General features: G+C 29.1%; 1 protein-coding gene across 1 annotated transcript in view; it reads left to right on the forward strand.

The window, feature by feature from the left end:
- The first annotated feature begins 1346 nt into the window (after positions 1-1346).
- The window catches only part of hbt (headbutt), a 170649-nt gene continuing 147355 nt past the window's right edge, over positions 1347-24640 (forward strand). The window contains exon 1 of the mRNA XM_075360146.1: positions 1347-1465. The gene's annotated coding sequence lies outside the window, so the exon portion shown is untranslated. The remainder of the gene's footprint in view (positions 1466-24640) is intronic.

Consider the following 24640-nt stretch of genomic DNA (forward strand, 5'->3'; position numbering starts at 1 on the left):
CCATTGCTTTCAGCTGCGCAGTACTCAGAGGACTGAGTGATATTGATATGGCCGTTTAAGTCACTGTGACTCACGCCCCTAACAACTACTGAAAGAGCTGCTGCCCTCTTTCAGGAATCATTCCTTAGTCTGGCTCTCAACAGATACCTCTCCGATATGGTTGCACCCTCGGTCCAGCTACTCTGTATCCCTGAGCACTCAAGCCCCCTCACCAACGGCAAGGTCTCATGATTCATAGAGGAGGAATTTTTACTTATAAGATTGAATTCAAGAAATAAAGTACATTAACATTCTTTAACATTTTTAATACTGTTATTAGTACGTTACTAAACAAAAAAAACTTGTTTGTACTAAACTAAACTTAGTCTACAACGTTTTACTAATATAATTAATCGTGTGTAGTATTTACAATTTCCTTTTCCGATTGGTTATTTATCAATTATATTTTTTAAATTAAAGAATTAAACATTTATATTGTTTATTTGAAAGGTTTCAGTTCCTCTCCGGGGCGATATATATATATAAAATTTGTACACGTTAAACTAGGATGGAAAATATTAATCAGTGTTTTCTTTTAATATTTTTAAAAATCCCTTAAGAAAAATAATAATATAAAATTTTTTTCTGCGAAATCAATTCTTTTAATGATTTTTCCTTAATATTGGTCTAGGTGATTCATATTAATGGGCGTCAAATAATGATCTGACAGTATATTGAAAACCCATCCTGATTTTTTGATTTAGTTTCAAAAGCATATGTCATAATAAATACTAAATAACATGACAAGCTTAGGGCTAAGATGCTTCAAAGGGAAACAGTATGTTTTGATTTTATATCAAACAAAATAAATTTGATCGCCCCACTAGAATTTAAAATCTGTTAAGCAACCTGAAATTTCACTACGGCCAACAAAAATAGTACCATTATGGTTAATAGGAATTTAACCCGCAAAATTAGCGTTAATTTTAAAATAATAAAAAACAAAAATATTCTTTTGTATTTATTATCATATTGTATTTATTATTATAACATATGTGTTTGGATAAAATATAATGTTAAGAAAAAGACATTAGACTTAGAATTTAATGATCCTAAATGATTATCCAAGTAAAAAAAATTAGATCTATCCATATTTTCAACCGACTTATATATTGAAGATATTAAAACGTCAGAATATCATTATTCTTTAAAAAATAAACAGTCTTCATTCAAGATTTTATACACAAATATAATTAATTTTAGTGATTTTAAGATTATTTAAAAAAGTAAAATACGAGGAGGGAAATTATGGAGGGGAAGGTATATAACAGGGAAATTTTTATTGGTTATAGTTCATAGGGCTGGAGGCAACACTGGCTGTCAGTGTTCAGACGGTAACCCTGTTGTAAGGATGCTGAAGCGTAAGTAGAGAAGTGAACCGGTAACGCTCGTTCTTTTACGTCTTCGTTGTATATCGCAATTTATGGTATGTAATATTTTTTATCATGTAAAAAAAATTTGTTATATTTTATAATAATGATATTATACCTTATTTTTGTGTTGATAAACCAATTATTTTCATTAATATAAAAATTAGAAAACGCGCGAAATTCATTGAAAACTAAAAATACAAATTTTCTGTTTATTTATTTATTTTGAAACAGATTAACAGCAAAAACCTATAATAACATTTACATATAAATGCAAAAAATACATTACTGTAGAAAACGTAGTATTTATATGCAAATAAAAATTTTCCATAACAATCTACATTTTATTTTAAACTTGAAAAATAATCTCAGTTTTAGTGTTACGTGGTTTAAATATACCATAAGATTTGCATCATTATGAGTGTTAAGTAATTTATATAAAAAAAAAAATTGACGGATCAATTTTATGCGACATTTAAAAGTTAGCGTTACTTAGATAAATTAGATAATAAACGTTTTTATCAGACTTTAATATTACGTTTTTTTTATGAAAAGTAATTAACTGCTTATGTATTTTTAAATGTAAATATATTTTTTCCTTATCAGCATGAGCTACGCTACTTGAAAATACTTAAATCCAACTGTTTTAGTTATACCCGTTTCTCTATTTTTTGAGTGTTTTTTTTTTAATTATTAAAAAAGTCTTGAAATATAAATATCTTGAAAAGGTGTAAAGTTTAAAAATAATTATTGCTAAAGACGCGCATGAAACTGCAACTGTATTTAAAAGTGCTGAATTTATTTATTTTTTGGGATTTAATTTTTCTATTAGCTATATTTTCTTAAAATAAATTAAAATGTGACGTAAAATTAGGATTCATATTTTAATCAGTCACCCGCTGTGTAGAATAAATAATATTTCAATTTTTATTAAATTATTTTTAACTTTTAAGAAGCAAATTATGATACAAATTATTACACAATATTTTCAAACTAATTATAGTTAATCTTTATTTTTAAGTGTTTGCATATTTCCTATTTATTCATAATAGATAACAAAGAGATACTGATTACATTTATCAATTATTACATCACATAATCGAAATAAGGTAATATAAACATTATTTTCATAACATTTTTACTGTATACAACTTATTATTAGATGTTAATAATAAAAACAATAGTTTCCAGTGAAAATAATAATAATCGCAATTGTAAAAGGGTACACAATTTTTAATCTTGTTTGTAAGAAAATAATTTTCATGAATTTTATGATAAAGTTTACAATTTATAATATTTAACAATTATTTTAACTAGAATATTACTTTATTAATTAATTAATTAATTTATAATAGAATTACATTATAGCTAACCGTTCGATTATAGTTAATAATGAAAGATAAATATTTTAGCGCATAAAATATACGAAGCCTGACAGGGATTCGAACCCCGAATATTTCGGAAAAGGGGAAAAGACGATAATTTTCCGCCACAGGTCGGCATTTATGTAAATTAATTATAGTCGCTACGTAGATAATTATTTAAACTGGGAAAACCAAATTAAAATAGCGAAATTTTATCACATAATCTAAGAAATTTATTTTTAATTATTAGATTTTATTTCTTTAATAACAAAATAAATATTTTGATTTGAGGTAATAAAAATATAAATTTAAAGATTGCAATTTAAATCATAATAGGATCATACCTTCAAAATAAATAATTTTTGTTGACACAATTGGAATAATTTACTAATTACAAACAAAATTACTATAACAATAAATGAATAAAAATTAAATTAGAAAAAAAATGTAATTTTTATGATGAAAATTTGAAATTAAAGTCGTTTAATGGTAAACAGATTGAACCTGTAATCTATAATTATTTGTGTACAAAATTTTGAAATGATCCATTAAAAAGAGAAGTTTTATGTTTTTTTTTTTTGTTGGAGACGCAATTTTGTAAGACTTTCAATTACTAACCTGAAATTGTAGCTGAAAGCTCGGAAAATTGTAATACCAAGCGTTTAATTTAATTTTACCGAATTGAAGATGAAATAAAGTAAAATCCTTCATAATAACTCAAATAATGTTTAAATTTAAATACACAGACTATATTATACAATATCTTGTAATGATTATCGATCATGTGACTGCAAATTTTATTGAAGAATAAACTAATTTTTACATGTTTTGTGAAGATAAACATTAGGAAAGTTTTTTTTTTGTTTAATTTGCTAAAATTAATTTTTTAAGTTCAATGACAAAATTAACTTTGTTTTTAATAGATTAAGAAAGCGTTTTACAAGCTACACTAAAACATAACAAAAACATTTACATTTTTTAAGTGTTCAGATAAATCAAACCCAGACCATCGACAACCTGTACTATGCCAACTTGTCTCAAAGTTAAAAAAAAATTAAGTCAAATGATATGAGGATATACTGATTTTGTAATGGGGAGGTAGTTTTAGAATATTTTCCTCTGATGAACATTTTACAATTTAAAGGAAAAAAAGAAAGTTATAATAAAAAAGATTTTTAAAATACACTAACATGAGTAGGAATTTACATCCAATTATAATAGGCAAAGAAATTGAGGAAATCAATTCTTCATAATACTAATAATAATAAAAATAAAATATGAAGTAAAATTTTCTAAATTGAACTTTTAAACTCATTTTATTCATACAATTTTTTTTAAAGTTATTCTCTTCTTTTGTGTGAGGAAGCACCAAAAAAAATTTTCCTTTAAAGGATAAAATAATCTCGTTAGATTAATCTAAATTTTGAGTAGACTAAAAAAATTTTTAATTCAATTCTTAAAAATGCTGGGCATTTATTAAGCAAGCTGACAATCTCCTTGTTTTTTTAAAAAAAGTCTGTTTTTTTACACTAATGGTTTTTAAACAACTTTCAAAAAATGAGAAGGTTTTTCAATTGGACCAGCGGGTATTTATAGTTTATATGCTTCATACGATTTTTCATTAAAAGGACTGTTTTACGTGATTTTCTTTTTTTTATTTTATACAATAAAACATTATTTTGTTGAACCCGTTGTGATGGAAAAACCTTTTTAAATTAAAAATTATGCTGTCTTATAATCTATATGAATTAATTTTTTTTTGTAATCAATATTTCTTAATAATGGGTTTGTTATGTAATTCTATTTCAAAGAATTTCCGTGAAAATTTAAAAGAAAAATGAATAATAATAAATATTCCCACATTTCAGAGAGCTCCTAATCATGATCGGTAGTGATCTTTTTATGTCGTTTATTTGCATTTATTCTTATATTTTTATCAAGATGCAAGTTTGTTCCATTTCCTTTTTTTTAGATTTTTATTTTATTACAAGCAGTTTTTTTCTGTAGGCATACAATATTTTTGATAATAATAATATATATACATATATTCTAAAAAATTAACTTTTTAAAAAAAAACAATAAAACCGACTTTAAAATATCACTAAAATTTTAAAAATAATAATTTTTTAACTTAATTTTCAAATTTAGGGTTAGTAAGATATTTTTAATTTGATTCCAATTTATGAAAATTAAAACATGTTATTATGTTTTTCTTGCTATTTTATTCTGAAATCGGTTTATTCTTTTATTGTATACTTAGGAAAGGTAATTCTTGTTGAAAATTACAATTCTTACAGATAAGCAAAATACTATTTGTATGTACATAAATAATGAAAATATTTGTGTTTTTTGTTTAAAAGCGACGTATATAGATGACGCTAAATAGAATGAACGTGTAATCTATAATTATTTGTGTACAAAATTTTGAAATGGTCCTTTGAAAAGAGAAGTTTTTTTGTTGTTGAGAGACTAGCAATTTTGTAAGACTCAACTACTAACCTGAAATTGCAGTTAAAAGCTTATCATGTTATGATAATACGTATAACATCCAATACAGAAGGCAGATAAATATTTTCATGATCTTTAATAATAAGAAATTCCATGCAGCTTGCCTAAGATTACATCCGCTGTACAGTTACTCTGTAACATGGAATTCTTAGAAATTTTTTAACATAAACACCAAAATGATTTATCGTTTCACGTCTGGCATCGATATATCTGTTGTTTTTTCCTGTACTTTATTTTACGTAAACAAGAATAAACGCTTATTTTGTGGTTACACACTTATTTTTTGTCTACTACTTTCTTTGCTTTTAAATTAATATTGCATACAGAATTCACTTATAAATAATTAAATAGATTATTTAAATTAAAATGTAATAATATATGATATAGATCCAAACTAAGTGTGATAGCTGAGCTAGTCTGCAAATTTCAAAAAGAAGTGCTCCAACATTTACCCGGAAAAATCAAGGGAGATTGTTGAAAAAGGTTTGATTGAAGTAGCACCAAAAAAAGTTGAAACAGAATAATACATGCATAATGTTTATACATAAAATATATATATATATGAATATAAGAGTATGGTTATGTTTAAATTAGCAGAAATTATTACAAAAATATTAGAAGTAAGGGTCTTATTGGTATATGACTACCAATACAAGCTCACAGATTTTTCGACCCACCGATTTCTCTTAATTTTTAATTATGTTTCATAAATAATACGTATTGAAAATCGTTAGTTTATTTTAAAAAGTTATAAAATATTTTAATTTTCATTATAAAAAAGCTGTTAACTTTTCACGAAGTGGTTGGAATCTGATTTAAATTATATCTATAATATAATTCGATCTTAAAATGAATGTATTTGAAAAACGTTAAAAATATTAAACTGATTGATTCACGAAGAATATGATAAACCTTCAGGACATATTTTACTGGTGAAAATAAAGAATAAAGTTTACATAGGCTCAGGTTCAGAAACGCTTCGTTAGCGAGGATCGGCTAGCGAAAATTCAACACTTCCATGAAACTTTTCTGTGATTTCCGTAAAGTTAAGCCAGGCTCTAATTCTAGATACCCAAACTCAGGGGTAAATTAATAGTTTTATATAAAATCTGATCTGAAGTACTAAAAAAAATATGTCCCAGAAATATATTTTTAGTAGGTCTTAGGAAAGCTGGAGTATAGAAGTTGAAAAACATACTATTTTATTTTTCTAGCAGTTAATTAATTGTTTGTAAGTTGGTTTTATTGAATATATTTGTATTTGTTATTTTCTGAAATATTTTACACTTAATCACTAAGTTATAATACACTATAGAAAAACTATCCAATGATAATGACAAAAAATTTAAAGAGTATCTTAAATCCTCTATGCAGATCATCTAATTTTTCCGTTTAAAAATTCCTTCAGTTAAGTTACAAAATAGAAAGAAAGAAATTAGTCTAAATCGATGCATTTGGTAAACAATACACATATATGTGTGTAAAACACACACACACACACATATATATATATATATGTATGTGTGGTTTTATTGTTTATGTTTATTAAATTTTTAAAGTTTTATTTCTTTTTTGTTATTTGTTGATGTAATTATAAAATTGTGTACCGATAGAAGATGCGGAATCCCGCGAAAGTCGACTTTCGTTTTCTGTTACTATGTTTGGTGGTTAAGTTGTTGTTTTTTGAATATAAATATATTAGAATATATATATATATATAGGTTGAACTGAAAACCTCCTCCTTTTTTTATAATTGGTTAAAAAATACCGGAATGGATAGATATGCTCTTTTATTGCATAGGTAAAAGACGGTTCTAAAATTTGTCTATGGATCAAGGAAAACTGTAATAAAACTTTGTCTAGCGCACTATCATAAAATACACAATTAATTATAAAATAAAAAATATATATTTTTGAAGACAATATTAATTATTTAAAATACAAACATATAAAATAATGCTAACATAAATCAATGAAGATGATAAATATAAATTAATTTACAAATTAAAAGGGGTTAATGAAAATTATTTGAGTATATTTATGCACACGTTGTAGGATGTGGAAAATACATGGTTTTAAAAAAAATTAACCAGTATTATTTAGAAATTCATTGATGGTTTAATTGTTGTTTTTATAAAAGAAAATCATTTAATTGCATTCTAAATAAGCTAGTGGGACGATTCTCTTTTAAATAATTTGGTTATTTATTAAAAAATGGCAAAAGAAGCATAATAAGGTCCTTTTTTCTAAATTTAAATATTGTACTGTTGATAGAGGTGGATATTATTGTTTTATTTTAATAATAAATATTTAATAAAAAATAAATATTAAAAAATAAAAAAAATAAATATTATAATTGGTTCCACAGAATTTTCTGTTTTCCTACCATGTTAACTTTTTCACTGTTTACTATTCTACTGGAACGCTAGATGTCTATCTTGGATCCTTTGTTGTAGTCAATACCTGAGGAATGTGTATGCATTCCTTTTGAAAATATTTTTGCTAATTTTACATTCATAAAAGGTTTATTCACAAAACGGTATGCTACTACCATAGAGGTAAGGTTACTCTTTTGACAGTATAATCACAAGCTGTGTGTGTGCGCGTGTGGGGTTACACAGAAACATACACATACCCTTGAACTACTACACAAAACCGTTACTTATAAAATGACTTTTTGTTTTGTTATTGTACGACACTAAAACTTCATCACTACTTTCATATTACCTAAAGAAGTTAGGCCTGCAAGAAGAAAGAATCAGGCATTTGTTAAACGGGTTTGTAACACGTATGAACTTTTTCAATAATCGATATTCCTGGGATTTCCCTTGTAAAACATCGATTTGAAATAATTGATATATTAAAAAAATAGGATATTAATTCAGTTTATTAGAGGAATTATTTTAAAATTAGTACGTGATTAAGCGGATAATGTTTTATAAAAAAAACATTAAAGTTCAAAGTTGAAGTTACCAAAATATTGAAAAATGTATCAGTTACGATGTTTTTTTTTAATGCAGTTATTAAATTCTAAAAAAATTTAAAAATATATTTCTTTAAAGATAGACTTAAAAATCAAATGAGATATCATATGTAAATGAGATAAAAAATTTTAAATTCCTAATAGTAAACTTTTTTGTTTAATTGTTATTTTACTGTAAAATAAAATGTCATACGTCTGGTAGATCGGTTCATAGTTCAGTCGGGTTCTTCCAAAAAAGTCATACAATTCTGGATGTGTGGAGGAGTTTTCTTCAAGAAGTTAACCATTTCCTTTAGCGTTTCTTAAATATCACGAGGAAAAAATGTAACAGTATTCAATACAAGGAAAGAAGAGTGATTACAAATGAGGAAGGAATTACTAAACAATGACAGACTTATATAAAAAAAAAAATTTACAAAGAAGAGAATGTAGAAGAGATGAGAATGTAATTGAAAATGAAGTGCTTTTGAAAGAGGCAAGATAGGAACACTTATATTGAAAAGTAAAATTCGAATGATAAAGCACTAAAAGAAGTAAATAACATCCTAAAAGTATATAAATCATCAAGGCACAAGAAATTCTCAATTCAAGTAAAATAGCGCAGACTAAAGAAACATTGTACAGAAAGAAAAAATTATTAGCTTCAAAGAGAATTGCTCTGATAAGGAAACACGGTAAACATGTTTCTGAAGTATTTCTATATACACACCTTCCAGATATGGCATCTAATGAACTAGAAAAGGATTAAGTTGAGGCTTTCAAGATGTGTTATTGTAGAAAACCTTTGAAGGTTCCTTAGACGGGTAAAGTAGAAAACAAGGAGATACTAAAAAGAATGGTTGAAAAAAGATTACTATCAAAAATAGCAAAAAGAAGGAGAAGTATGACTGGCCACTTGCTTCAACATTTCAGCTGATTTAACAGGTTGACTTCCCGCCAGTGTTTACTGGCGGGAAGAAAAATGAGAGGAAGACTTAGACAAAAAAGAAATCATTTATGAAGTGAAGGAAGGAAAACAATTACAACGAATTTAAGAGACTGGCTTTGAATAGAAAATGTAAGGCCTAAAAATCTTTGGATTGAAAAGAGAAAAAAATATTAAAACTGGACAATGAAAAATCATTGATTAGTAAGGTTCTCTACAGATCCTGGGATAAAATATTTTGACTACTAAAGAACTGTAGACGAGTATTCTCCTATGTAGGATCTGATTGAATGCTGTAAAGTAAACTTTCATAAGTTTCACAATTCCGGAAATGGGTAAAATACCTCTTTAGACATACTTTGCGCATTATCGAATGGGTATTAATTACTGGAGAAAAAATTTGTTGTCATATTTAATTAAAGCGGTGGACGCAAAATGGTTGACTTACTGCTCCCGTCCACAATAAAAGTATCTTGATCTTTCGAAGTCAGTTATTAATTGCTGTAATATACTTTCGCTAACATTTTAGTGAAGTTATTCACGTCGTGTTGCGATTCTTCCGGAGTAATTTTATTTCACTATCCATCTCTTTCCCTTACTCTTGGATTCCTTCTTTCCCATCTCGGTTCGGTGAATGTAGGCCGGTGTACGATAAGGTGTGACATTATCATTACAGTCTTTGTATAATCTGGCTGCCTGTGGACTAACCCTGAGCCAATGTTTTCTGCTTGTTATCTGCCGATAAGTTAGTGGCTGAAATACCTATTGGATAAACCGACCCTTGCAATTTCTCCGATTGAAAAATGTGATACGACTACGGACGGGATAGATGTTCACTTTCAGCAAATTCCCTTGTACGGGATTAGGGACCCTTCTTTTGTCTGTTTTAGGGACCTTCTGCTGACGATTAATTTTCTTCTTATTAGCAACTCATTTCCCTTACTCTTAATCTCTTCCTTCCTGGTGGTGGCTTTCCATGAGTTTATGTTTTCTAGACGCCCAGTGGATCTGGGCTAAGTTTTTGGGATCAGTTTTAGTCCTCTGTACTTGTTCTCGTCCCTTGTACAAATAAGTTTTGGCGAAGATGACTCTTCTTATGAAGGGTACTCGGCTATCTAGCCAACAAAACTCTTACCTAACATACACGTATATATATACATAACTGCACGACTTGTCAGCTGGTTCAGGGTGTAATGTATAGATAATAAATTATACATTAAGAGAGATGGGAAATTATGATTTGAAAGATGTTATTTGCATTAGTTCCGGAGATAATCACAGATAATTATAATCATAATTAATGTAATAATAATAATTGTAGTTTGTTGATAAGTATTTTTATTATCTATCCTGTTTATAAACTTTCATACCCTGTAAAATAAAAAGGAAGGGGGAACATATAAAAGGAATATAATCTGTGCAAGTGTTAAAATTTTTTTTATAAAAGGATAAGCTACTGAATCATGTCCAGTCCATTAGTAATAATATGGTAGTTATATCATAAAGAGCGAACAAGCGAGAGAGAGACAGAGAGAGAAAGTGGATCACACGCAAATTTGTCATGTTCACTTTGTACATAGTTACACCAGTATTCTCATCTTGGCCTTGACCACTGGTGTGGTTTAAATGACTACAACTGATTGGGGCCTTGGCGTGTGATTTACCTTCTCTTAACCACCGCCATAGAGTACGATATTCTTCTAGTTAAATGTATCAATATGAACGCGCCTGAACTAATGCTACCTAGGTCAGTTAACATGCTATCTGTCTCAATAAAAATATATTATGCGTAGGCACAAAGAACACGTGCGTGATGTCGAAGTATTATTTTTAATCGACAATAGCTCTGAGAATAAACTACGTATTATATTAAATAGATAGAAATTATTTAAAAATTAATCTAGCATTGTATGTAATATCCAGTATTTAAAGAAATACTGCCCGTATTATCAACTAATACCTAATAGATCTGTTTTTGATACCATGATCTCGTTGATTATTAAATAAATTGCTACAGAAATTGGAAATATTTGCCATAGAATGTGTAAAAACCAGACTAAAAAATTATTTAAAAAAATAACTGAAAGAATTCACGGTATCACGAAGTTGTAAAAAGTGTATTAAAAATGACCAATTGCGCCAGCCTCGTAAATCGAACTTTTTGCAGTAAAAGTTTTAGTGTTGACCGCCTGATTTTTTCCGGTATAAGATTTTTCCCTGCCAGTTCTTGAATCCTGTGAGTAATGTTTAACGTAAAATTTATGTACTTCTCATTTTAAAAAAAACATGCATTTCACACTACCAGAAATCGAAACATTCCGCTTACACTATTCGTTTAAAAACCGTTTACATTGCGATCATATTATTTTCATGAATTAGGATGATACTTTTTCGAAAAGCTATTTTAAATAAAAATAAGTGTTAATTCAAATTAAAAAAAAAAGAACAGAAGACGAATTAACACACTAACACGTTCTTTAACTTGAAAAAATATATTAATCTAAAATTAATAATGTAAAGTAAAATAATGTACAAAGCAGTAATTATAAATCATATCACTACAGTAATCATTATCAATCATATACTCAATAGCTGTATAATAAATACTGTTGTACTGCTACTGACTAATGTTTTCAGGAAGTGAGATACGCTAACCAATTACCTAGAGTTCGAGTCAACATGCTTGTTTTTCTTTCTCACCGCTAAAGCAAATAATTGGGCTCAAGATCTGGCGCAAATATAATAATTTGAACGTTCACTAATTAGATATTAATTGGATAACGTGAAGATCGAGATGTAACGTAGTGCAATTTATTGCAGTTAGTTTTTCCTCGAATTGGTGTTCATACAGCACTATTTTTCTTTTTTCAGCTTCTATTCAGTGACCGACAGAATAATAATCATATTTTATAACTGTTTTTTCTTCATCCAAGTACGACTCCATACAAATCACGAATATAATTTCCCGTTTTTTTTGTTCTTGGTTTTGTGATATCGATAAATAAATATAAGATGTATCGTAAACGACCGTTTTATCTTGTAACACAAAAGGAGTAAATTTACAGTAATTCTAAAGTTAATATTATGAAAATTGCTATTATTATTTTTCTACAGTAAGTTTTACTGGAAAATTAATTTTTACAAAGATAATGGTAGTCAGATATTCGGTACCATTTTTTTTACAAAATATCGGCTGCTGGAGATTAAAAAGGTAGCGCGTTATTTGAGATATAAAACTATCAAAACTTTGGCAGGATAAACATTCCAACTGACTACTGCCCTATCTGCGATGAATTTTCTTTCCGTATCGGTTTATTTCTTTTTCTTCTCCTATAAATACTTCCTCATCTTTTTTAATTGGGTATTTGTTGTTTTTCTGACAAGGCGAGAAGAATGAAAAAACTACAACATATTTTATTGATTGTAATGTTTTCACAAATAAATAACAGCATTATTATATATTTTTATACGATAAAATAAGGTTATCCTCTGTTTTACTCCAACCACTTGTTATCAATGAATTTATGAATCTTGTGATGATTTTCTGTACTTTTACAATACGATACTTCTACAGAAATTAAAGATACGCATATTACAGAGAGAAAGAAACATTATATTGTAATAAGAGGGTGACATATTTGATGATGCGCCTACTGCTGTGTTTGTACTTGTTCACCTCGCGAACATGTTGACGCTTGACTGATTGTTTCTTTTACTTATTCTCATTTTTACAGTATTTGTGTGTTTCTCTCCGTAATGGATGTTCTCGGTATATATTTCATTTGAAAAAAATAACTTTTGAAAACAATTCCTGTGTTCGTTTGTTCCAAAATTACGGTATTTTGCCAGAAAATAAATTATGTAATCACGGATATGAAATGGTTTTAAAAATTTCGGATACCGAGAACGACGGCGTTGTAATAAAAAGGAATGCTAAGTTGACGTTCAGACACGTTCAAATACATGGTTGCAAGGTTCCAAACTGTCTAGATAAAATACTGCTATTTATATATTCGTTTAGTTTTAAAATATTGTCGGTTAAATTCTGTGAACGTGAACAAGAAATTAACCGCAACAAATTTTATCATAATCAAAGGTTTATAAAAATTGTATGCTAATTTAGATAGAAAAAAAAACTAAAGTAAACCGGAAATCAGAGAATTATTTGGTTTATATTATAAATTATCAGAAATGAAAACAAATATGATGACGTGTTTTGTAAGATAACTAGCATCCCCGTCGCGGTTCTCCTGCTCTACTTGGTTGCTTTTCCCGTCGGCGTCAGAGGATATTTAGCCGGTCATGACTCGTTTTTCCCGCCCTTCCCGTCTAGCCAGAGGGCTCTGCCCCTAGTACCCCACTGTGTTCATTAAACACACGCTTGTGAGAATAATAATGATAAATAAAAATTAAAGTCGTTCAATTTATAAAAACTGTCAGTGTATTTTCTTCAGAGCAACAGTTTGATCAGTACAGGACTCCAAACTTAAACTGATCTAAGAATATAGATTTCAAAACTGCCGGTCTCCATCTTAAAAATATTAGTGGTTTACGGGTAAAAATGAATTTTGCCAGGTTCTTAACGTTACCCGATAAACACCACTAGTAAGCTTTATTTCTCTTTTTTTTAATTTTAAAATTATTTTTATTTTATTGTTTTTAATCAAGTAACCGGAGACAGGTGCTCCCAGTCACGTCGCACGTACAAAATTGCCACCTACACTCTTTAATTATCCTATACTAGCTCCCAGCCGCAGCTTCGCTCGCGCTATTTGGTTACTTTCGTTTCTTGTAGCGTTCAATCTTTTTATTTTATATTTTTTAGTCAAGTAACCAAAGGCAGATGTAGCCAGTCACACATACAGTAACGTAGCAGTGGCTGTGTTGATTAATTTGCCGCGCTATACACTGTTGCACTCCTTAATAAAATCGAAATTTAAAAGACCGGAAAATGATTATTAGATTTTTATCTGAAGAGTATCTGCAAGCCTCAGTCTAGTATAGTCGCAAATGGGGAAAATTTGCAATCATTGTTCAAATGTTTTTTACCTTTTCTCACTCCTTTCAAGGATGATTTTCGAAAATCTAGAAATTAATTTTTAGATATTTACATGAAAATTACCCACACACAAAAATGAGGTTAATATCTTCATTTGTTACCGAGAAACTAAAAGAAATAGGGTTTAAAAAAAATTCAAAACCCATTTTAATCCTACTGGGAATTTCAAAAAATATAGAAACTGGTTTTTTTATATATTCATATGAAGATTAAACACACCAAAAATTAAATTGATATCTTCATTAGTTACCAAGAAATTAAAAAAAAATCTGATGTGACATCACATGACTTCCTTCTACGCTTATTAAATTACATATACAAATTTAAAAAAAAAAACATGCAGTTTTATTTCACTATTAACTTCTAGTTTTTTCATATATTTTTTTAATTGTTATTATTGAATTATTAATTATTCTAATTTTTTTACAATTGGAGATTAATAATTAATTATTAATAAATAAAAATATTTAATTAAAAAGAAAGTTAAAAAAAGGAGATGAGCTCGAATTCGAACCGATGCCTTCCCTTTGTAAGATAAAAATATTTCATTAATTAAAGTTTTATTTGGCTATAATTCTGGAACTAATGAAAATAGGTACCATATATGATATATCGTTGTAAAGCTCTCAATGAGGACTTATTACTGCTAAAAGGGAATATGCACAACTAGACGTTACAATAGTCCTAAATCCAAAATTTTAACACTCTACGGATAATCGTTTTTGAGTTACGCGAGATACAAAAGTGCATACGTACGTACAGACGTCACGCCGAAACTAATCAAAATGGATTCAGGGATAGTCAAAATGGATATTTTCGTTGAAATCTTAAAACCGAAATTTTTCGAGATTACAATACTTTCTTGTGCTTACAAGGAAGTAAAAAAAAATCTTTTCTTAGTGTGCATTTACAGCGTAAGAAGAACATGTATACAATTTTTCATCAATTTAACTTCAGTACATTTTGCTGGGCGTTAATGAGTCAGTCAGTCAATCAGGACAAGTTGCTTTATAGGTACAGATGAATCATCGTAGGTGTTTGTGTAACATGTATATAAATGTTGGCAAGGGATAATAAAGGACATAGTCATCAACTGGAATTTACGTTTACTATTATGAAGGTATGTTTATTCAATTGATAGGTGACGTGAATAAGAAGAAAAATGTCGGATTACCTGGCATTGAAATATTTTATCAATTGCAGGAAATATGAATGAAACAAGTAACTAGTAGGAATTTTTGTAAGTAGTTACCTAAGCGTATACACTACGTATAAAGCACAATATGTAGCAGTTAAATTTTATAACAGGAAAAGATGACAAGTAAATATGGGGATAACTCAGACAAAATAATGAATGATGACTTCTACTTTCCTTATATGCTTCGTAGAAAATTCTTTATTATTTTTGTCGCTCTCCGAATTAATATAATATGTTAGTGCACCTAATAAAAAGAATATTATTGGAAAAATTCTACTTTCCTTTATATGCTTCGTAGAAATTCTTTATTATTTTTGTCGTACTCCGAATTAATATAATATGTTAATTAGTGCACCTAATAAAAAGAATATTATTGAAAAAATTTTAATCTAATAATATTTTTCTATAGAGGAAAAATAAATGCTTAACTGAATCAAAAATAAGTTAATACATAATCGATACTAACAGAGTCTTAAGGATAATCACAGAATAAAGAGAATTACAGAATGCAATATATGGACGAATGACGCATCACAAATACCTCGGTAAACTAATCATTAGAAGTTATAATAAAACTGAACGATTGTAGATGAACCTGATACGAGGAATACTCTCGAAAAGGACATTCTGAATTTCAAGAATAATAGCATTCCTATCAAGATTCTAAAGGAAATGAGGAATGAAGTAGTTTCACCGTATAATTCTTCACTGCCGAAATATACTGTTTGATATCAATATACTGAGGCGGCGAAAAGCAAATAATATTCAACCATATGGGTTATACTTTCATTCTGTTCATTGAAGAAGGTGATTGCAAAGTGAACCTTATTATCTCAGTACTGCTGCTTGTACCTGAAACACTTTTTATTTTTAACTGTTTTGTCGTACAGGCAGAACATTTAATACCGCGATCTTGCTTTCGTGATTGACGAAAGAAAAAAAAATTCATAAACAATAAAAACAAGACAGCATCTTACCGGAAAAATCCGAAATATCCGGAAATTGAAGAAAAACTTGCGGCACATATATAAATTGTAAGTCAGTTTTGATTCGCGTTTTCTACAAAAACGTGTCGGATGAAAGTCCTGAAAATTGTCGAGTGAATTAAATATTGCAGGCGCTTTTTATGAAAACCTTCCGTACTAATTATAATGAACAGTTTAGGAGTAATACGACCAATGTTATAAAGCATGATTGCTGGAGAGTGTGATCAAGTTGTCTGATTGCTGGAAGGTGGAGGAACGACACCTGTTTTTCAACCTCTACATATCTGCGAAAAACCGATATTTAAAATCAAACTATTCAAACTGGATGGCCGGTACAACACACAAGACTAGAGCTGGTAAAATTAAGAAACCGTCTTTGTTACACAAATATGAGGGGATTATTTCGGTTAGGTCAGAAATACCATATTATCTGATTAAAAAAAAATTCAAGGAATAGAAATTCAAGAGATCAAGAAATATTGAATTTCGAACGATTTGATAGAAGTTTTGATGGATGATTGTTTGTGATTAAGACGATAACTGCAATACTTTTTTTTCTCCTGCTTCCCTGGGTCGGATTGACATTCAAGCAATACTTAACCCAGGGGGGCGGATCTTTTATTCACCTCATTCGCCTGTCTCAAGTCACTGAGACGGGGTAACCGAGCTCGGCTGTACCGTTTCCGAGTCCCGCCACAGTAACAGGGACTCGGTCTTGCCTCTTGCCTGCCTCAAACCACCAGGGATAGAAACCAAGTCTGGCTATCCCGTTCCCAGAGCCCCCCTAGCAGCCGGGTGCAATGCTACTGAGGTAATACGTATTTAAGGTATATATAACTTAAGTATACCACAGTAGTATAATATTACAGTAGGTATTAAATACCTACTATAATTTCTGTGCTTTTAATTAAATATTTACCGTACAGACTGATTCAGTGACATTATGCAAATAACAAATATTCTTACGCGTTCAATCTTCGATGATGATTTTGTTAATAAAATGCAAAAAAATAACAGTATTTTTTTCTTTCAATTTTCCAAACCTGGTTGCGTGTCTTACATGAGTAAGACACAAGAGTATAAGACTTACAACCATTATCGATCATGAAAATTACAATTGATTTAATTCAGCGAAAGTTTATAATTAATTTTTTTTTCATCTGAAAAATAAACAATTTTATTAATTTATCTTTTATAAAAGGTCGACGTACATCTTAATAAATTATCAGATTCGTAGTTTATTTTCTTTTAAAACAAAGAAACATAAGTTGCCTTCAATCAACAAATATTGTCGCATGTTAGCAGTTCGACAAAGATATTGAAAGATAGTACACGTAAAAAATTCTTATAAATACGATTTATTAGTCGTAAATAACTTATAAGGTATTTTCTCTTTTTATTCTTTCTGAAAGCTTCTCTACCGGTTATAATATTATTTCCCGCATCTGGAAAGATCTGCTGTTGTTAGAAATAAGGAACGGTTACTGTCGAAACTAAGGATTTGCAAAATGTTTTACTACAACTGTTTTCTATGTAGTACATCAACATGTTATTTGAATTATAAAAAATAAAAAAACTAGCTAATGAGGGCGAAGCTCTCGACAATCTACTACTTAGGAGAAGAATTAAATGGAGCATTAAGTTATCTAAGGATGGAAGTAAAGAATTTTTTTTTTAAACTTTACTTTTTGAGTAAAATTTCAAAATACGAAACCTATGGTGATCATAACTTCTCTTCATCGTGATTGACTACAACCGAAATTAAATGGAATTAATGATCCAATTTCATAAAAATGTATAAATACCGTCAGAGATAACAGACAAACGATAACTAACAAAAAAAGCAAACAATTTAGGCTTATTAAACCCCATCTCTGAATTAAATCACTCAAATGCATAACAAAACTTATATCCCAATGTAACAGAATCATCTAGTAGTATAAGAATGAGTTCAGAAGCGACAAAAAAAGGAAAAAGGGTTTTATGTCCCTACCTTTTTATGAGAGCTTGAATGAGACCAAACCCCATTAGAACGTATCTTAGCTACTTAAGGAGCATTAATTTATTTACCTTCCTAAATTAACCTACATTTTGAGTAAAAATTTGAAATACGGGACCCATGAGGTCCGTATTAGGTAGCAAAGAATAAAGAGGGTCCTATTAGGGATCAAGGACTGGTGTAACCAAAATTAAATGGCATCTATATATTCAAAGGTCGTCGTCACAAATCGCTGTATGGTCTATCCAATCTGGAGATATCAAGAAAAACTAAACTCACACTCGTAGGTACGTACGTAGGTTCAGGAAATTTTCAGAGTTAAAATAGTGTTTTCTATTAGAGATCAAAAAACGGAGATGTGCAAATCCTCAAATATGCAAATTTGACCTGATTACCATACTTTCTTTCTTACATTATAGTTATTCTGTATATTATTTAACCGGAAAAGTAATTACTTTACAGTTGCTTTCTTTATCTTATCGAATCATACAAGAAACGTAATTATGTGGTTAATAAGTTTCTACGAACGGTTTTTCTATTATTGAATAATCATTTAACAGTATTATATAAATCCTACTCACTTAATAAGAGAATGTTCAGCTAAATTGTTTTATTATAACCTAATGACAAAATTTCAAATAATAATAAAAAATCATTGTAAGATCAGATAATTTTAATTGGTTTGTAATGTGCTGTACCGGATATTATTTTATAATTTTACAAACGTTAAATACAAATTGATTTATTGTAAATGTAACATTTTCCGAAGAATAGATATTTACAAGAACTAGAATCATTTGTAATCTATTAAGATATAGATTTATCTTATCGCATCAGAATAAAATTATTTTTATCTTTTGAGTTGTTCCGAATATTTTATACAATATTATTAAAATTGATTCATTAAAATAGTTGAAACAAAATTATTAATATTTGTCTTTGAATCGGTTGTATGTATTGATTTTATTGTTATTTTTGTCTTATACAATAATTAAATTAATTATGTATATATATATATATATATATATATTTATTTATTTATCCTTTCGTGCAACTAACTGTAAGAACTAAACTCCATTAACCACACATCTCAGGAACGGTCAACCTGAGACTGTACAAAACTACACTTAATTTGCATTCATATATATCATCCTTGAAGTAATGACCTTAACGGTGGTTACAGGGGCTAAACAAGAAAAGGAGAATACCAAACTCTATTACAATAATGATGAGAGGTAAATATTCAGTGTTTGAAAAAACTAAGGGTAATTACCTGCGGTAATTAATAATTACGGTAAGTAATGATATTAGTACTGCAGTAATAATTATAGTAATGTAAATTTAGAACTCTGCAACTGCAATAAATGAAAAGTTTATTACGGCCAACGGTTTTTTTTCTCTTTCTTTTTTTTTTAGTAGAGGAAACGTAGAGTATTAGGAAATTTCAGCGACTAGATTGGTTCCCTGGTAGCATGTCATCTTATCTGGAAAGTCCAGGGTTCAAATCCCGATGAAATCGTTTTAATTTTTATCTGATACACCAACCCATTTTACAATACCACGTATAAGTTCATAAGCAATTAATTTACGACATAAGCTGAAAGCTTAAGTGGGAAATTAATTTTAGACATAAAACAATAATAATAAAATGGAAGTAGATAACTAACTAGAATTCAATTTAAAGTTATAAATTACTATTATTCGTGAAGTAACAGTTTGGTTTCAACTTCTTTGCTTTTTATCTGCGCCTCTATGCAAAGATCTTTAAAATAAATTATCTTATTAAAGGAATAGAGTTTTAGCATAATTTTTTTAGCAAGATTTCATAAGAAATCTACCTATTGGAATGGATACCATGATTAGAATTCCGGAAAATTTCGACACCTTCGCGCGTTGCACACCCCCCAGACCCCAAACTATTGTCAGTTCAAAAGTTTATATACGTTTATATATAATTCACTTTCTTGTGGACAAGATAACTGCGGTAATTTTATGCCAATCACTTTTAAATTTATACATAATATATAACTACCCAAAATCTCAGTCGAGTTAGTTAACGGGAAAAATTTGACCGTGGGAGTGGAAATGAGAGGGCTTTATCGAAAAAACAAAATATCGTCGCTAAAACTTTCCTATTAAGTAAAATATCGAATCCGTTTAAAGTTCCTACTATTCTTTTGATAAGGGCCTAAAACTTATATAAGTAAAGTTTCTTTATATCACCAACCATTGGTCCAGGGGGTGGAAAAAATGGGGTTTCGAAGATAAAAATATAATATCTCTCTTAATAGGCACAGTATCGAATCGGTTTAAAGTGGTCGTTAGTCCTCTAAAACCTTTGTCAACAATTTTTGATATGACCAACCCTACAGCAAGGAATGACCAAAATGTTGCTGGAATTGTAAGGAGATGGGACTTGTAGTATGACATGTATAAATTACATTATAAGATGTGAAAATTTTTTCACATTCAACCATTATCGTATTGAGTAAATTTGAAGTTTTTCTTAACTTTAAGGTGGAAATCTTTTTTATTCTCTACTTAGCACTGGCAAAATCTACCTCCGCCTTCGGAGGTTCCGAAAGGGATTTTTTATATTATTTTCATTCAGGTTTAAGTAGCATTTTTTTTTTTAGTAAAATAAAATGTTGGAAGTAATATCAGGGGATTAATTTGTAATCTTCATAGCATCATATTTATCCTTATGACCTTATATTATATATATTATAATTTTCTACTACGCGGTATTATTATTATTATTATTACTTTTTATTTTTATCACTATAAAAATACGTCGTTTCACGTTTTAATAACTTTTCGAGGTTAGTATTCTAATAAATACAGTAATTCTGGGCTAGAATTCATGGTAAGACAATAAACTACATCGCCTGATAAACTGATTGCTCCGTTTATCTGGAACGTCTTACGGAGTACCATTCAGAAAACTGGAGTACAGAAACCAGTTTCTGTAGAACACCAGTGTTCTTTAACACTGTATGTGACATACACATACAGTGTTAAAAAAGTTTGGCAACCCTTTTTAACATACTTTCAACAGTTAAACGTCTAAAAATAAATTTAATGAATAGTCATACCTCGACACGATCTATTTTTTGGCATGAAAATATTATACCCAAGAACCGAGGTGGGGGCAATTCAAATACTTTTAATGGAAAGGATAGGATTGTGATAATCTTAAAGGGCTTTTAAAAGGAAGAGTTTCCGTAGCAAAAACTTTTGTCAATGGAAACCCTAGCAAAAAGTGATTTTAATTTAATAATTTTTACAGCTAGTTTCAAAGAGGAATGAAATGCAAATCAAATTGTGGTCTCATGCCACAAAATAGATCATTTAGATGCTGAAAAATTTGCTCAATTTTGTTTTAGTTAATGTTTCACTGTTCCAGCCAAAGTATTATAAGACCACTTTTAAAATTACTTAAGGAACGTAATAAATGTCTGTCACGTTTTGTAAAAAATGTCTAGTTCGAAGGTTTTTAAATTAACTTTTACTTTTTAATGGTGCTTAAAATGGTATGTCACGATCCGTCCCTTTCTATTTAAAATTTTTGAATTGTTCTACATGGGCTCCTCCTGAAGACTTGAAGTGTCGTGTTCTCATACCGAAAAATAGATCGTTTTGAGTAAATACATTTCCCAAACTTAATTTTCCTGTTAAAAATTCATTTAAGTTACCGTAATTAAGATTTAACACTGTATATATATATATATATATATATATATATATATGTGTGTATGTGTGTGTGTGTGTGTATGAATGTATTTAACCTACATTTGGCTTGGGGGGGTTAATTTGTTGTTCTTATTGTCAATGCAAATAACGAACTACGTTACTCTGATATGTGACGCACATAAAATTTTTGGAAGTCAATATAATAGAAAGGAAGGATAGTTTTTATACCACTTTGTTGACCTCCATGGCAGACCAGTCGCATCATTGTTTTGTTTATAGAAAGTTCTAGGTTTTCTGGTCAGATTTGTAAAGACTAAAAAATTTATCTATCATTATCGGTAACTTTAACCGGATTTAAATATTTGTAGTAACCTTAAATAAATTCTTCAGGATTATCTGTGAAAATTATTATGACGACGTAACCGTGAATTATATATATACATAAATAAAGGACGAAGGTTTAACAAAAATTATTATTAGGCTGATTCCCTCTAAAACCTTTACTGGCACAGCGTTAGAATACATGGACCTTAAGTTAAGCGTTTCGTACTGAAATCAGGAACGGGATAGGTTTAGAGGTCACATACTCTCAAAATCACCGAGGAAAATGGAATCAAGGATAAAGAGAAGGGTAGATTATCCCTTTTCTCACTGTACTAGAATACTAACCTGACTTTTTCACAAAGATTTAGTATATTTTTCATCTAATATAATCTCCCTTAAAAACTCGGTAAATTTTTCACCTAATATAACAACCCTGACTAAGATAACTTCTGAAGGTTTTATTCAAATTCCTGCAAAGAAGAGGACAGAAACACATTTTTGCTTCTTTGTCGTTTTTTAGACTCAAGTCACATTCTTGTACAAAATTAGATGATCCTATTAGATTAGTTTGTCACATCGGTTATGAATTTGGGCAATTTTATTCGGGCGGAGGGGTAAGGAACCTACAATTGGTGAACCAAAGGGGAAATACGGTCAACATGGGTCCCTCGTCTCAAAATTTTACTCAAAAAACAGAATAACATTTTTTACATAATTCTTCACTTGCATACTTAAATATTTTAATTTTCCTTCTAAGCAGTAGTTTGTTGAAGCGAAAGCCCTGGCAATCAGACTTTCCCGGCTAAGCCTAGAAAAACTTTCTTTTCAAAAACAAAAATAATCTTTTAGCGGTTTATATCTTGTAATACTCATGAAAGTAAACAGCCTTAGTTTATTATAAAATTCAAATTTAACTTTTATTTGATTAGATAACACCCTTGCAGATAATTTGTGACTGGAATAACGTCAGGCATCGTAAATATTTGCTTCTATTATAAATGACTATCATTCAAATTCTTTGATTATTTAATGCAGAAGATGCATTGAAGGTCAAGAATAATATTGAATCCAATTTCATGGTACATAAATAAATTGATTTCGTACGTGAAAAATGCCTTGAATTGCGGACAATAGATTTTTTTTCTATTATAAGAGGGTTGAACAGTATTATCTATTCAGATCACAATAAGATATTCGTATAATGTCATATAAATATCATTTGGGTTCTTAGAGGACAGCGACCTTAGATTTGTTAATCCCCAGATTCCTTCAAAAAACATATTTAAAATTACTATTTCAAGAATGGTCAGGTAAATAGATAAATAAATAGATGACCATTTCATTTATATCATATATAAAAATGTTTTCTCACATTTTTCAGAGTAATTAAAAAGGTAATCAGGCTATGAAAAATATTGCTTAAAATCAAAGAAAAAAACGGGAGTTAAAAAGATGCCTATATAATGTTATTATTTAGTTGCAAAATAAATCCATTTAATTAATTTATTTATTTTTTTAATTACGATTTTTTATTTGGATTTCTTATAAATGTACTGATTTCTCTCTTTCTCTCTTTCTTAAATTTCTCTCTTTCTCTCTCTCTCTTTCTTAAAAAAAAAATATATATATATATATATATTCTCTATATAAAGTATATATATTGTAACTTTATTAAATAAAAGAGAAACTCAACATACGTATGAAAACCATATCTCATATTTGGGTAAGTTTAGAAATCCTTTTTGTTCTCAGAATTATTAACCACATAATATTTTTTCTAAATAAGTAGGAAATATTAAGCCATCATCATCATCTGGTGTTACTTTTTGCCTGGGAGCAAGTCCCTTTCGTTCCTATTGTCTCCAGCCAGTTCTGTCGCAAGCCTTTTCCTTCGTCTCCTTATAATTTTCTATCTTCACCTCGTCTGTTATTAACTTCATCCTTCTTCTTCCCGGCTTCCTTTCTATTTTACTGACCCATCCAATTCAGTTGTCAAGATACGCTTTCTGTAACCCAGCCATACATAATCTACGGTCCGCGGGCTACATGTGACCCAAACGAGTTATTTTATGTAGCCCAGTCGCAAAGTTATGAATTTAAGTTAATATAAATTTGAAATTGGCGGTAGCCATCAGTTGATGGGTAAACAGACAGGGACGTCACTTGACTGCTTGTACAGAGCTGGAGAAGAG

The sequence above is a fragment of the Lycorma delicatula genome, chromosome 3, assembly GCF_047948215.1.
Source record: "Lycorma delicatula isolate Av1 chromosome 3, ASM4794821v1, whole genome shotgun sequence".
Classification (NCBI taxonomy): domain Eukaryota; kingdom Metazoa; phylum Arthropoda; class Insecta; order Hemiptera; family Fulgoridae; genus Lycorma; species Lycorma delicatula.